Raw genomic sequence first — 16306 nt, 5'->3', positions numbered from 1 at the left:
ACGGCATCTCTCACAAAGCCTCACGTCAACATTAAAAAAAAAAACAATAACAGACCTATGTTGAGATTCTACGAGAATGTATCCATTATGTTAATGTTAGAGACTAACAGTTATTTTAAATAGACAGTTTCGTTAAGAGAAGCCTACAACACAAATTAAAATCAAGCTTTAAGTCAGCAAGAAAGTGCAAACAGGCAAATTCCTCTTTATTTAACCAGTACTTGTCTTTCTTTTGCAATAAAATATGTGTTCAGTTGTCTATATGGTAAAGTAGCAGACAGCTGGAAGTGGTAAATATCGAACCACTGCTACCTGGATAGAATAATTGTTTTTTTAAAAGCCCGTCACTGGCAGAGCAGGTAAAATTGACAGGCCTATTTAGTAAACTGCTCTGAAATTTCTTTGTGTAATGTAATTCATTTACACAGTGGATAACACATAGTTCTTTATGAATTTTAATTGATTTTAATCATTAATGATTGGTGTGCTAAATAGAGTTAGTGACATATGATAGGTAGAATATTACATTGGATAGTAAGAAAACTGAGATGGTTCTTGCTAGACAAATGTCTTAATTTATGTTAATGTTATTTAACATTTTCAAAGTTATTAACCTTTCAGATTTCTCTGGAGCTTCATATGAAATGCTACCTTACAGAGCTATCATGAGAATAGATATCTTTACATGTCATTTGGTGAAATTTCTGGACACAAACTAGTTATAATAGATAAATTAGACATTATCTAGTTTTAAGATGATCATCTTTTGAAGAATCAATTTTCACAGAATGTGGTGTAATGTAAGGGGGGATATTTTGGGGAAATAATATAAGTTAATAAAGTCAGTGAACATAGATCTGATATATTAAGGAAAGGTAACATTTGATGAAATTTTCTCTTCTGATTTCAGTTACTAAAAGCAGCGGATTAATTGTAAAAGCAATAAACTATTTTCAGCATAGAGATTGCATATTTATAGCACGTAAACTTTGGCTTTGCTTTGTAAAGTTTTCATGTGTCTTTGCAACATTTCTTTGGATAAAGTGGAAACCTGATGATCCCTTTTGGAGCAATATTGGTGTTCTCCTTATGAATTTCCCATTATAGTCTCTACTCACTAATAATTAAAAGAACAAAAACCACATAATCATCAATTTACATCCAATTTGACAAAAGAACTTAGTTGCAATAAAAAAGTAGCAAAACTTTGTGGGTAAGCGTGCAGACTCTGGAGCCAGATTGTTTAGATTTGAATCCTATCTCAGCCCATTGGATACTATGACACTCTGGGAAAATTGCTTAGCCTCACTTTGCCTAGTTTTCTCCTCTATGAAATGGTGTTAACACATCATATACAAAAATTAATTTAAAATGGGCATACACCCAAATGTTAAGGGCCAAAACTAAGAAAGTTTTCTTAGAAGAAAACATAGGCATAAATCTTCATGACCTTGGGTTAGGCGATGGTTTCAGATACGACATCAAAAGCACAAATGACAAAAGAAAAAATAGATAAACTGGACTGCATCAAAATCGAAAACTATTGTACATCAAAGGGCATCATCAAGAAAGTAAAAATACAGTCCATAGAATGGCAGAAAATATTTGCAAATCATACTGGTATCCAGAATGTATAAAGAATACTTAAACAATAAAAAGACAACCCAATTAAAAAAGATCCCTAGGCAAGGGACCTGAATAGACGTTTCTCCAAAGAAGATATGCAGATGGCCAATAAGCATATGAAAAGATGTTCAACATCATTAGTTATTAAGAAAATGCAAATCAAGCCCACAACACAGGATAGCATAGATACAAATTAAAAAGACAGACAATAACAAGTATTGTTGAAGATGTGGAGAAATACAAACTCTCATTCATTGCTGTTGGGGATGTAAAATGGTGCAGTCACTTTGGAAAACAGTTTGACAGTCCCTCAAAAAGTTTAACGTAGGGTTATGATATGACCCAGTAGTTCCAATCCTAGGTATATACCCAGGAAAATTGAAAACATATGTCTACACAAAAATGTGCACACAAATGTTCATAGCAGCATATTCATAATAGACAAAAAATGAAAACAACACAAATTTCCATCAATTGATGAACAGCTAAATGAAATGTGTATATCCATACAATGGAATATCATTTGTCAATAAAGAGGAATGAAGTACTGATACGTGCTATAACATGGATGAACCTTGAAAATATGCTGAGTGAAAGAAAACAGTTATAAAATGTCGTGTACTGTATGATTACATTTATATGAAATGTCCAGAATAGGCAAATCCATAGAGAGAAGAAGTAGATTAGTGGTTGCCAGGGGTACAAGGAGGGAAGAAAAGGATGTGCCTGCTAACGGGTTCAGGGTTTCTTTTTGGGGTGATGAAAATTTTCTAAAATTAGATTATGGTGATAGTTGCACAAATCTGTCAATATACTAAAAACCACTATCTTGTACACTTTAAAAGGATGAATATTAAGGTATATGAATTATTTTTCAATAAAGCCGTTATAAATTTTTTTAAAAGGAGTTTAAATATTACTTAACTTACAGAATCATTTTGAAGAGTTAGAGATAATTCGTGTAAAGTACCTTACTAGGCATTTGTCTTTTGTTGTTATATTATTTTAGTCATCTTTGTAAAAGTAATATTCCATGTATGCTTCTCATGTTAGAGGTCAAGTATGACATTTAAAATAGTTCAAAAGATAAGGTGTTGGAAAATATAGTCATGCCTGTTTAAAGTAGGCAGCGAGATTCTAGGCAATAAATTCATTTAACTTGTCTTCATCCTTGTAAACAATCGTCCTAGACTAATCCTAATAGATTTTCAGGTGGCTGAAATGCACAAAACAGCTGTGGTACAGATTTTTTTATTTTGGCTATATCTTGATCATGAAAGAATAGAAGGAATGGAAACTGTAGGCAGGATGGTTTCACTTAATTGGTCTCAGTTTAAAAAAAAATCTTTTAAATACCCAGGCTCCACAAGTGCTTCTTCATACACACACATGCAATTACACAAATATTTCTATGCTGATAATCATTTTCAAAAAGCATTTACTATGCATTTATGTATACGTGGCCTTTTGTCCTTTTTAAGAGTGATGAAGTGTACGACTAAACTATAGTTTATTTGCCTATTTATCTATATCATTGACCTTTCTGGGAAGGTTCAGATTCCACCCCTTATTTCTGTTGAGTGTGAAGCTGTGCGCTATGATACAACAGTGGGCCAAGCTGGGGATAGAAGTGATGTGCGCTAGTGAAGGCTAAGTGCTCGTCAATCTACTCAGTGCGGACCTGAAGAGAAGTACATTCTCCTGTCTACAAGGAGACACCCTGAGGGAGGGCCCAAAACAAGTGGTTAGGGAAGGAACTGAGCTAGAATCTGAGACTTGGTCCCTCTTTCCTCTTTCTCTAGCATGGGAACCATATTCTTTAACACAGTTTCACCAGAATTCATGGTATGTAACATCTTAATGCTTTTAGTGTAGGGACTATATTTCATTAAGGGCCTGTTAGAAATAATCATTTGGGAAATTAGGCATCTTATTTATATTAGACTTTTTCTATGAATTGACAGAAATAACCACATTGACAAAAAGTAGGAAAAGTGATGGAAACGTCAAACCCAGCCGCTGATCCTGTACATCTAGACAGCATGCAAAGATGCCATAATGGTAATAGAAATCTCTCTGTTCTAAAATGAAATAGGTCATCCTATCAGGAGATGTTAAGATGATATAGAAATGTATGTCTTTCAGTTGCACTGTTCTTCCAGGGAATCTAATTATGAGAACTTTTAGTTAAATGAGGTTTACCCATGCCTAAATATCTACCTTGTAGTTGTTAAGTACCAACAATCATTGGCCAAAGGTTAGTTTAACATTTTATCATTTTAAGCAACACAAACTAGATTCCATTATATTTTGGGGTGAGGCTTGTAGTATGACATCACAAAGAGCAAATTAATTTTACTCTGCACAAATATTTAGGGAACTAATTATATACATTTGTCCTTGTACCATTGGTTAAAGATTAAATCCGTCAGTAAACTATGAATAATTTTGAACCCAGTGAGTTCTTCTAAAACAAGCGTTTTTAAAACAGTATTTTAAAGGTCTTGAATATTAAATATTTTGAAATTATTTCTACATTTTTTACCACATATTATGACGAGTAACATATTTTTTTATTACCTATTCTGAAGAAAGAGTATGGTTTCTTACAGCTTAATAACATCAAGTGTTAGTACAACTTATTTTTGAATGAAAATTTCAAAGAGAGAAGATATGCTGGAAGGAACAGCAACTTATTCCACTTCTGAAAATAATATTTTGCTTGATTTATTCTTAGTAAATTTTAGCATGTTTTGTTTGAGCTTAGTAGTTTGGAAAAAAAGTGATAGTCATTTTTTCAAGTAAAAATACTGTCATTTGTATTTTCCCTTCCATTCCTATAATGGTTCTTTTTTTTTTTTTTTTTTTTTTTGTGAGGAGGACTAGCCCTGAGCTAACATCCGATGCCAATCCTCCCCTTTTTTCTTGAGGAAGACTGGCCCTGGGCTAACATCCATGCCCATCTTCCTCTATTTTATATGGGACGCCGCCACAGCATGGCCTGACAAGCGATGCATTGGTGCGCGCCCGGGATCAGAACCTGTGAACCCTGGGCCACCGCAGCGGAGCCTGGGCACTTAACCGCTGCGCCACCGGGCGGCCCCTAATGGTTCTTTTTTTAATTCGAAATTAATTGACAGAGGATTTTATAATTGCTCATTTTTGGTTTGGAAAATTAGATGTTTTAATATAGAGTATGACTGATTTTTTAATGAAATTCTACTTGGCTAATTGTGATGTTCTAATGCCTATTTTAATGAAATAAAGGGAAATGTATCACTTTTTTATTGTGGTAAAATATACATAATGTAAAATGGACCATTTTTGCCATTTTTTAAGTGTACAATTCAGTGGCATTAAGTACATTCACACCATTGTGCAACCATCACCACTGTTCATTTCCAGAACTTTTTCATCATCCCAAACCGAACTCTGTACCCAGTAAACAACTCCCCCTTCCCCTAACCCCTGGTAACCTCTCTTCTACTTTTTGTCTCTACAGATTTGTCTGTTAAGGGTACTTCATATAAGTGGAATCATACACTCTTTGTCCTTTTGTGTCTGGATTATTTCACTTTGCATGATGTTTTCAAGTTTCATCTATATTGTAGCATGTGTCAGATCTTCATTCCTTTTAATTGCTGAATAATGTTCCACTGTATGTATTTACCACATTTTGTTTATAAGTTCATCTGTTGATGGACATTTGGGTTGTTTTCACCTTTTGGCTATTATAAATAATGCTACTATGAACATTGTCATACAAGCATCTGTTTGAGTCCCTGATTTCAATTCTTTTAGGAGTAGAATTACTGAATCATTTGGTCATTCTGTGTTTAAATTTTTGAAGAACCACCAAACTGTTTTGCACAGAGGATGGACCATTTGATATTTCCACCAACAATTCGTGAGGGTTCCAATTCCTTCACATCCTCACCAATACTTGTTGTTTTCTGGGGTTTTTTGTTGTTGTTGTTGTTTTATAATAGCCATGCTAATGAATGAGAAGTGGTATCTCATTGTGGTTTTTGATTTGCATTTTCCTAAAGTTAGTGACAGTTGAGCATCTGTTCATGTGCTTATTGGCTATTTGTATATCTTCTTTGCAGAAATGTTTATTCAAGTCTTTTGCTCACTTTTGATTCGGGTTGTTTGGTTTTTCATTGTTGAGTTGTAGGAATTCTTTATATAGTCTGAATATTAATCACTTATCAGACTTAGGATTTGTAAATATTTTCTCCCATTCTGTGGGTTGTCTTTTTACTCTCTTGATAGTGTCCTTTAATGCCCGAAAGTTTTTAATTTTGATAAAGTCTAATTTACCTATGTTTTCTTTTGTTGCCTGTGCTTTTGATGTCATATTCAAGAAATCATTGCCAAATCCAATGTCATGAAGCTTTCCCTGTATGTTTTTTTCTAGGAGTTTTATAGTTTTAGGCCTTGCATTTAGGTCTTCAATCCATTTTGAGTTAATTTTCACATATGCTATAAGGTAAGGATCCAACCTCGTTCTTTTGCACGTGGATACCTAGTTTTCCTGTCACCATTTGTTGAAGACACTATCCTTTCCTCATTGGGTGGTCTTGGTGCCACTATCAGAGATCATTTGACCATATACATGAGAGTTTATTCTGTTCCATTGGTCTATGCCTTTATGCCAGTACTATACTGTTTTAATTTCTGTAGCCTTGTAGTAAGTTTTGAAATAAGGAATTGTGAGGCCTCCATCTTTGTTCTTCTTTTCAAGATTCTTTTGGCTATTTGGAGTCTCTTCAGATTCCATATGAATTTTAGGATTGGTTTTTCTATTTCTGTCAAAACAAAACATCATTGGAATTTTAATAGGGACTGCATTGAATCTGTAGATCCCTTTGGCTAGTATTGCCATCTTAACAGTATTGTCTTCTACTCCATGAACACAAGGATGTCTTTCTACTTATTTATCTCTAATTTCTTTCAGCGATGTTTTGTAATTTTCAGTATAGAAGTCTTTTCTCTCCTTGGTTAAATTTATTCCTAAGTTTTGTGATATGTCACTTTTTGCAAATAGATTTTGTGATTTGTATTATCCTTCAGTTAAATGGATACTCTCACATGTTATCTTCTATAGTCTCAATTAATAGCAAGTTTATGATTTTTCTTTTATACTTAGCAATTGATATTCTTCTTTCATGCTTTTCATTTTCTCTGCCATTTATGGAAGGGAGGTGCAGCATAATACGTGAAAAGGGGTAGAATGTTTAGAAGCCAAGAACTGGCACCTTCAGTGCAGCTATAGGGGTGTTGTAGAAGTTCCATACTAATTTACAAAATTTTTTTCTTAAACCTCATTTTAGTACTGGCCAACTACTACACCCAACATAGGATGATGTTATTTATTTCTGTAGATTTATGATAGATGTTATTTCTCTAAGTTTCTGTTTTTCTAAGGGCTAAAGTATTGATCTTGAGATATTTTAATTCTATTGAACAAATAAAATATCACACAGTATCACAACAATAACATCTTCATACCTCTTACTAAAAGACAAATGGGTTGGAACATATTTCAATTATGTAACAGAAAATTTAGAACTTCTATGAATTAGTTTCATTAATAAATTATGTTGGATTATCTTATACACTTGTTTCACTGATAGGATGTGTTTGAAGAAGAAATATATTTGTAGATGATATAGCAAAGCAATGTTAAGGTAATTATAGAGGAAAGTGTGAGTTTTTATAAAATATTTACTTAATTTCCAATTGAAAAGCACTGTGATGATATTCAAAATCATTTTATTCAATACCTATATTTCATGACCTGGGAGTTTAGAGACTAAATATTCTGCTGTAGTCTATTTATCCTTTCTCTTTAAAATGATGGATTTGATGAGGTAACTTCTAAAGAATTTTCAAGCACTAAGATTCTATGATTCTTTGAATCTGGGAGATTCAAATTCCTAAGTTGATGTATTAATTGTATAGAAAGATCAGCTAGCACTGCTGAGACTATCAGTCCACTGACTAATGAATTGTGGGCATGAGTATCATTGGATCCAGAGAACTCTTTTAGTGGGTCCAGCAGTTTGGAAAACAATAACAACAACAGCAGAAGCAATAACAGTATATATATTCTAAAGTCAAGCCTGATTAATGTAGTAAGCAGTTCAGGAAGTATTGAATGTTCAAATAGGAATCGTATCATACTAGCTAATGTGAGATGAACATTTTATATCTTATGTGTGTGTTCATTCATTGAAGGGATTTCTGGACTATTCCAAGAGTTACCAAAGGATAAAGTATAACAACTTTTAATTCTAGACTTTTGTCCTTATGGGGGATAAGAAGACAAGAACTAAGTAAAAGTTATATCATTTATATATATTTTATAATGTGAAATGTTTGATTTTGTAGCATAACACCTGATATTATTTGTATAATTTTTTCTTTACATGGAATATATTGAAACATATGTAAGAAGAAATCTGAAGTGTAGGCTTGAAAGTTAGAGAAGTACATATAATCCTGCTTTCTGGATTAACTCGCAAATGATCTTCTTTAGGACATAAGAAGAATCCTCAGCATTACAGTTAATTAAGTGCAGGTCAGAGTGTGATCGAGGAAGTGTGTGCTAAGCAGCCCTATTCCAAGTATCACTGCCACTGTCCCCAAAGTGTTTTGTTAGTGCCATGGAGTGGATTCTGACTCCTAGTGACCCTGTGTATAGCAGGGCAGAACCCTGTCCAGTCTCTTTTGCATCATCCTCTCCTCTTCCGGTGCTGTGTCAGACAATGCTCCGCTGCTATTCACAGGGTTTTCATGGCTAATTTCTTCGGAAGAGGGTGGCCAGGTCCTTCTTCTTAGTCTGTCTTAATCTGGAAGCTCCACTGAAACCTGTCCCCCATGGGTGACCCTGCTGGTGTTTGAAATCCCGGTGGCAGAGCTTTCAGCATCCCAGCGACACATAGCGGCCACAGTATGACAGCCAATAGAAGGGTGGCGTGGTTCCCTGAGCGGGAAACGGACCCGGGCCATGGCTGTGAATGTGTTGAATCCTAACCACTAGACCCCAGGCCTGGCCCCCAACCTGTTAGGGGCTTCACATATTTTGATCTTGGAATCTTTCCAGCATTTAAGGGCTTGCTATTTAAAATGCAGATACTGTTTAAGTAGGATTAGTTGTCATTCTAACCATGAGTGGCACTTGAGCTAAAACATGATTACCACCTCCTGTCAGTTTATTGGAGCACTATGTTAAAAAGGATTCTGAGACAGCGAACGGATTTATTCCAAAAGCTTGTTATTGGCTAACTTGAGCAGCCGTAGGTATTAGCACTCGTGACATGTGTATCACATATTTGCCGCCCCTTGTCTAGGAGCTTCAGGCTCAGGGAAATTAGTGAGGGAAGAAAAAACTACCAATGTAGGATGTTAGAGGGCCTTTGTGATAAGCATGGCCATGAAACTGTTTTGTCTAGGGATAGCCCACTTCTGGAAGAATTATATCAAAATTCAAGGTTTCTACAGATGATGACCTGCTATATCTATCCAAGATATAATGGATTTATGAGGCGTTATCCCATTACATAATTTACCAGCCAGTTCTCAAGTATTTTGAACTTGACACAGTCTGAAATGTATTTTGACAGGCGCTTTTCTCTAAATATTTAAAGGTAGGTATATTTCAAAATACATGTAATGCTTTCAATTCTTATTCGTTTTTACTTTTCTTCTGACACATATGTGTGGTATGTGTTAATAAAAGTGCCAGAAGAGATTTGATGTTAAAAAATTATGGCCTCCATCCCAGCACACAACACGCATCCCCCAGTGTATTTTGTCAACAAGAAAATATTTTATGAGTTCTGAGTAGAGCTTAGTCCCCCAGCTCAAATTTAGAGTTTCATATCTTTTCTTTCTCTTGTTACTGTGGAAATTATTTAGCTCATTTGTAGGTTTTCTTTCCTTAGAGCTACTTTTATTAGCGATCAGAAATGCCTACTTTTTCTGGTCACTAGGCTTTTGGACTGCAAAAGGTGAACTTTAGAACTAAGTACAACATTTAAACAAATTAAAAGGCAAATTGGAAAAAATGTTTTGATATGATAATAAGATATTAACATTTTTAATCTAAAAACAAACAAAACCCTCTTAGGAATCAGTAAGAAATAGAAAAAGATCCAATAGGAAAATAGGCAAAGAATATTCATCAGCAACTTATAAAAAACAAGAACATAAAAATATATTCTCTATTTCCATGAGTAATTACAAAATGCAAATTAAAACAATGACATATACTTTTATAACAGTAATAACTCTCTGTGTTGGTGAAGATGTTAGGAACTAGGCGTTCCCATCCATTGCTGATAGTTGTGAAAATTGGTTGAAACTTTTGGGTGAAATTTGGAATTATGTGTAATAAACCTAAAAATGCATGGTGGTTTTACTTCTAGAAGACTGTACTAAAGAAATCGTATATGTGCACAAGGACTTACAAATATATTCATATGTATATGTATGTTTATTATAGCACTATTTATAGTACAAACTGGGAACAATTCAATGTTCAAAATTGGGTTAGGTCTTCAATGCATTTAAATATGTAGCCCATAAAAGTGATCTTGTAGAATACTAAATGATAGGATAAAATAGTTTTAATAGAGTTATTTAATCATAAACTTGCCCACCACATTTCTACTATTCATTGAAATTTTATTTTAGCACTTTCCATTTTTTATCCTTCCCCCTCACCTTTTCTTCTCACGCCATCCCTCTCTGCCTGCCTCCCTCCTTCCGTCCCTTCTTTCTGTTCATCATCCACCTGCTGAGCATCTAGTGAGTGTTTGGAACTATTATCCATACTGGGAATACAGTGATGAACAGGCCAAGCAAGCAAGGTCTGTTCTCTTAAGGAGTTGATATTCCAGTGTGGGGCTAGTGGAGACAGGCAATAAAAAAACAAGAATGTTTTGGGTGGTAGTAGGTGCTGTGATCAAAATGAAATAGTATAATGTGATAGGGTGTGACTTTGGAGGTATAGAATTCTTATAGCCACCATGTAAGTTGGTTTATCCTCATTTTGTGTTTGAATAAACCGAAGTGTAGAGAATTTAAGAAACCAGTCTGATGTTACTTGGGGAAGCTAGGATTGACGTTCAGGTCTGCTTGACTCTATAACTTACTATAGCTCTTAACTACTGTGCTATCCTATCTGTCATATGGTTACAATGCGATTTTATCTTAAATTCTAAAAAGCAGAGCCAGCCAACCCTGGCCCGCCTGCAGTAATCCTAGTTCTAGGCCTGCATGCATTGTTTGTTTCCCTCACTCCTTTATGCCTCAGCAAAACTTCCACGTCCTATGCTTCATTCTTGCTAGGTGCCTGCTAAATCGCCTTCTTGCATGGCACCATTTTAATGGTTTTATATGTTCCTTGGCTCTGCTCATTTGTGTTACTACACGGTTTTGCATCTCAATGGCGTCCTTTAATGCCTTAACCCATGGAGCAACTCATATATAACGGTGTAGGGGCACGTGTGTGGATGTGTATGAATGTCAGGTTGATGGTAAGGGTAACACGGGGAGATGCAGGAGAGTGCAGAAAAATGTTTTAGCTGAAGGAATCTCTTTCTGTCCGTGCTTCTTAAGAAATGTCGTTTAAATAACCTCCTACTCCATCTGGTGGCAGCAATACTAATTATGAGTTATGATGAACAACTAAAGTGTTTATAACATATTTGTATATGCCTTAAGAGACAAAAGATGTGTAATGATCACTAAAGCTCCATTTCTCTTTTGAGGCATTTACATTTATTTATGCTTATTTGAAAGTAAAGTCAGTTACATATTAAGTATGCTAAAAATAACTTTTTAAAAATTAATGTACTCATACTGAATTACTTGCTACTTGAAAAATATCATGAGAGACCAATCTGTTTTTTCCAAATTCCTCAGATCTTCATTTTTAAAGCCCACTCAAATATTATGTAAGCAAAGGACTTTGTGCATTATAAATTAATGCCTTCGTTAACTATTTATTCATGAATATTTAGCTGGGTTTACAAAGATGATTTTGATACTGGCTTGCCCATGAGAGGCTCACAATCGAATGGGGAAATGAATGTATGGAGATAGAGGATATATAAAAATGTGTACTGCAGAGTGTTGAGTACTTGGCAAGGCAGTGGGAAATAGTGATTAAGGTCACAGACTCTAAAGTCTGTCTATCTAGGTGCTTCTCCTGGCCTCTCACATAAGAGCTCTTAAACCTTAGGTAAGTTATTAACCTCTCTTTGTCTCAGTTTCCTCCTCTGTAATATGGGGATAATAATAAATCTAATCTTATAGGGATGTGATGAAGATTAAAATGTGTGGAATAAACTTCTTATTACAATTAATGACCTGTGGAAAATGCTCAATAAATGTTAGCTATTCGTAGGAGTATGTATGGAATATGATAGTAGCATAAAAACAAGAGTGGTTGAGGAGTGGTCTGGGAAGACTTCAAAGAAGTCTTTGAGATTCTTTGAGAAGATTCTTTGAGAAGAATCTTGAAAAATGAATTTCACTGGTTAGACAGATAGGAGATAAGAGAGGCAGGCGATGCAGAGGGACATAGTGCAAAAATACTAGAGAGCATATGACACTTTTAGGGAAATTCAAATGTTTCAGTATGGATTCTAAAACCCTGGCTAAACACTTTGGACTTTATCCTATAGGCAGTTGAGATAAATTGTTGAGCTGGCTAAAAATATTAGACTTATGGGTCTGGCACCGTAGAAACAGGTTTGTGAGTCATTCACTCGTTCACTCAGTGCTTTTTGAGGGTGCACTAAGTTCCCAGGCATTGTTTATGGATAGTGAACGAAACAAACATGGTCTGTGATCCTATAAATGGAGTTCATAATCTTGTGGGGTAAAGATGAGTGAGTAAATGAATTACTAAATACCAATACTGATATGTGCTATGAAGGAAAGTAACAGAGTCAAGTGAGAAAGGATAATAGTTGGAGAGAATAATGAGGCTGGGGAGAATTTATTTAGATGGGTTGTTTAGGAAGACTTCTCTGAGGTACTGTCATTTAACCTGAGGTCTCAAGATAACCAGGGCAGGGAGGGGGAAGCATAGGGACAGGAGAGTATTCCAGGAAAAGAAAACTACATCTGTGAAGGTGCCAAAATGTGAAGAAGCTTGGAGTGTTCCAGGAACTGAAGAGGCCAGCGTGGGTAGCAAACAGTAGCCGACTGAGAGAGTGGAGAGAGACGAGTTCAGAGAATCAGGTGCCAGTCATTCAGTGGTCTACAGACCAGAGTCAAGACTTTTACTTTATTTGAAGGGCAATTAGAAGCCACTGAAGGAGTTGAAGCAGAGGAATAAATGATCCCATTTAGGTATTAAACTAGTTTCTCTAGCTGTTCTGGAGAGTAGATTAATAAGGAACAAGTGTAAAGGTGGGGGAAAATGATCAGATGTCTGTTGACCTAGTCTAGGCAAGAGATTGTGGTGGCAGTGGGAATGGAGAAGAGTGGCTAAATTTGAGATACATTTGGAGATGGAATTGACAGGACTTGCTGATGAATTTGATGTGGGAGGTGAAGAAAAAGGAAAAATCAAGTTTGATTCCCTCGGGTTTATAGCTTGAGCAACCGGTGAAGAGTGGTGCTATCTACTAAAATTAAGAAAATGTGAAGCATATTTCTCATTGGAAATGAGAATTATTTGAAGCGTGGGGAAAGGAAAAATCAAGAATTCCCTTTTGGACATAAATTTGACTAAGGTTGGCAAATTTAGCATGTAAAAAAACAGGATGCCCAATTAAATTTGAGTTTCAGATAAATAATGAACAATGCTTTAGTATATAAATCTGTAACAAAATTGTATGCTAATACTAAAACGTTATATGTTGTTTATATGCATTATTTTATATGGATTTTATTTTACCTGGCAACCTAATGGTTAACCCACCTGTGAGAAATCAAAGGGGAGATGTCAGGGGGCAGTTATATAGATGAGCGGGAAGAAGAGTGTAGGAGTTTAGGCTGGAGCTATAGATTAGGAGTTGTGAGCATTAAGACATAGGAATTTAAAGCCGTGAGAAGGGATGAGATCATCCCCATAGGAAACGTAGGAAGAAGAAGAGAATGCTCAGGACTGAGCTCTTCAACATTTTGAAGTTAAGTAGAATGCAAGAACCCTTTTTGAATAATTGAGGAGTGCCGAGGAGAATAGAGGGAAGCCATTACAGAATCCAAAAGAGGGCAGTATTTCAAAGAAGGAGAGAGTGGCCAGCTGTGGGAATCCTACAGAGTGATAGAATAAAATGAGGGGAGAAGAGTATGCAATGGCTTTGGCAGCACAGAGGTCATTGGCGACCGTAGCAGTGTGCTTTCATAGAATGATTGAGGAATTAGAGAAAGCATGTGTCCCCGAAACTTCTAAGAATTTTATTTGGGAAGGGAGCAGAGAAATAAAGTTGGCTAGATAGTGATGGTTAAAACCATGACAAATTCTGAGCTTTCCCAGGGCAGTGTTTAGAGTAAGAAAAGAAGATATTTGAAACAGTATCTTTGAAATAAACAGAAGAAAAGAAAGGAAGAAAGGGGACAGAGGAGTGCGAGGTATGAGCCAACTCCAATAGAGGAATTTTGCAGAAACAAAGAAAGAGGGACTCGGGGCCTGCCCGGTGGCATAGTGGTTAAATGCACGCACTCCGCCTCGGCGGCCTGGGGTTCGCGAGTTCGGATCCCGGGCGCACACCGAGGCACCGCTTGTCAAGCCATGCTGTGGCGGCGTCCCATATAAAGTAGAGGAAGATGGGCACAGATGTTAGCCCAGGGCCGATCTTCCTCAGCAAAAACAGGAGGATTGGCGTTGGATGTTAGCTGAGGGCTAATCTTGCTAACAAAAAAAAAAAAAAAGAAAGAAAGAAAAAGGGACTCATAAGAGAGGGAGTCATTAACAGAAGCAGATAATACAGAGCGGTGAAGAAAAATGAGGCCTGAAATAATTTATTGCTGTACCCATGTCACGCTGTTGTAATTATTATAATTTTACTGGGACTTAAATGTTTGGTAGCTAATAATCTTAGTCTTCAAAGTCTTGAATACTTTCAGTCTTTACTCTTCCACATTTAACATTTAGGGAAAGCATGTCAAACTCAATGCAAAATCCTATTAGGATTTTGATTGGGATTGCATTTAATAGTGTAAGAACAATTGTCTAACCATATAGAAAAATACGGTATTAAGTCACTCACTAACACCATTTGCAATAAATCCCAGGTGAGAATGACTCTATGGATTTGATAATTATGAAGCTATTGAAAACTTTTTCCTGAGTAGTTTCTGAGCAGTGATAGGCACAAAAGTCAGACTATAGTGGGCTGAGAGGTGGATTGGAGATAGAAAAGTAGAGAATGTAAATGTACAGCATTCTTTCAAGAAGCTTGGCTCCAGGGTAAGTGGAAAGAGGGTATGACCAAATGGCCACAGAGGAGACTCGAGGTTGAGGGAGTTTTATCTTGAAAGATGGGAACATATTTATAAACCGTTAGAGAAAGAGAGAAGTGCGGGTTGAAAATACAGGGAAACGTGGAGTAATTGATGGATCGGGGTCCCATGAGCAACAGAAGGGAATGGGATCCTGAGTACAGGTGGAGATATTGACTCTGGACAGGAGAAGATCTGAATTGTATCTGAGACTAGAGAAACGGTGATGCTGATGAGGCAGATATCAATAATTTGGGGTTGAGGCAACAAAGTTGAAGAAATTCTAGCTTGAATTTTCTGTCTGAGATTTGGAATAAGGTCATTTACTGAGTGTTCTTGAGTAGAGTGAGGTAGAGACTTGAGAAGACTGTTGAGAGTTTGGGATAACCACTGTAGGGCAGGAGGGGAAAGTCCAAGTGCACAGGAAAGGACTGCTGAGAGACCAGATCAAATTGGAAAGCACAGATGTTTCTCTGAAGTTCTGTCGAAAAGACAAAAAGCCGGAAAGTTGGAAGGATAGAAAGTATTAGCATAGATAGTTATGTTAACTGATTGGTTATCATTCAAGGAACTATAAATATTTTGCAAATCGCATTTTGCTTTAAGTCCATTTATCTTTTCTTAAAGTGGATTTAGAAATGTTCACTCTCCAAGTTTCTTAGTGCATTTACAGCATTAATATGTGTGACCATTAATTAATTTTAGAGAAATCCCCAGGAGGGAGAGAAATAACAGTAATTAGCATCTTCAGTTACAAATGGAGAAAATGATTCCTAAAGATACCCCTGAGGTCATGATGCAAACCACTGTTTACTCATAATTAAATGAACAACATCTTCCAAATTCAATGAAAAGAGCATATTTTATAAGACTTTGGTGGGAGTGTTATAGTTGCATGGCGTCTTGAGCCATTTCTATTAGTGGAGCTCAGTATATAGTTAGGCCTATCCCAGTTAAAATTGAAGTCAGAGAGATTTATTTTGTGAGTTTTGTTTCCTAATACAGCAGAAGTCAACAAACTATGACCTGCTGCCTGTTTTGAAAAAAATCTAAAGAAGCAGACTATTTCATGACATGTGGAAATTATATGGAATTCAAATTTCAGTGTCCATAAATAAAGCTTTATTAGAATACAGCCACACTCGCTTGTCTACATGTTGTCTCTGGCTGATTTCACACTACAATGACAGAATTGAGTAGTTGTGATGGA

The 16306-nt window shown here is 36.0% G+C and overlaps 1 protein-coding gene across 1 annotated transcript in view; it reads left to right on the top strand.

The window, feature by feature from the left end:
- The window catches only part of GPR158 (G protein-coupled receptor 158), a 385607-nt gene that overhangs the window by 227485 nt on the left and 141816 nt on the right, over positions 1–16306 (top strand). The gene's annotated exons all lie outside the window — the stretch shown is intronic.

Source organism: Ceratotherium simum, chromosome 32 (assembly GCF_057802395.1).
Source record: "Ceratotherium simum simum isolate JZ-2026a chromosome 32, ASM5780239v1, whole genome shotgun sequence".
In the NCBI taxonomy this organism is placed as follows: Eukaryota; Metazoa; Chordata; class Mammalia; order Perissodactyla; family Rhinocerotidae; genus Ceratotherium; species Ceratotherium simum.
Note: the sequence above shows the minus strand (reverse complement) of the source record. Positions and strands in the feature narration are given on the sequence as shown.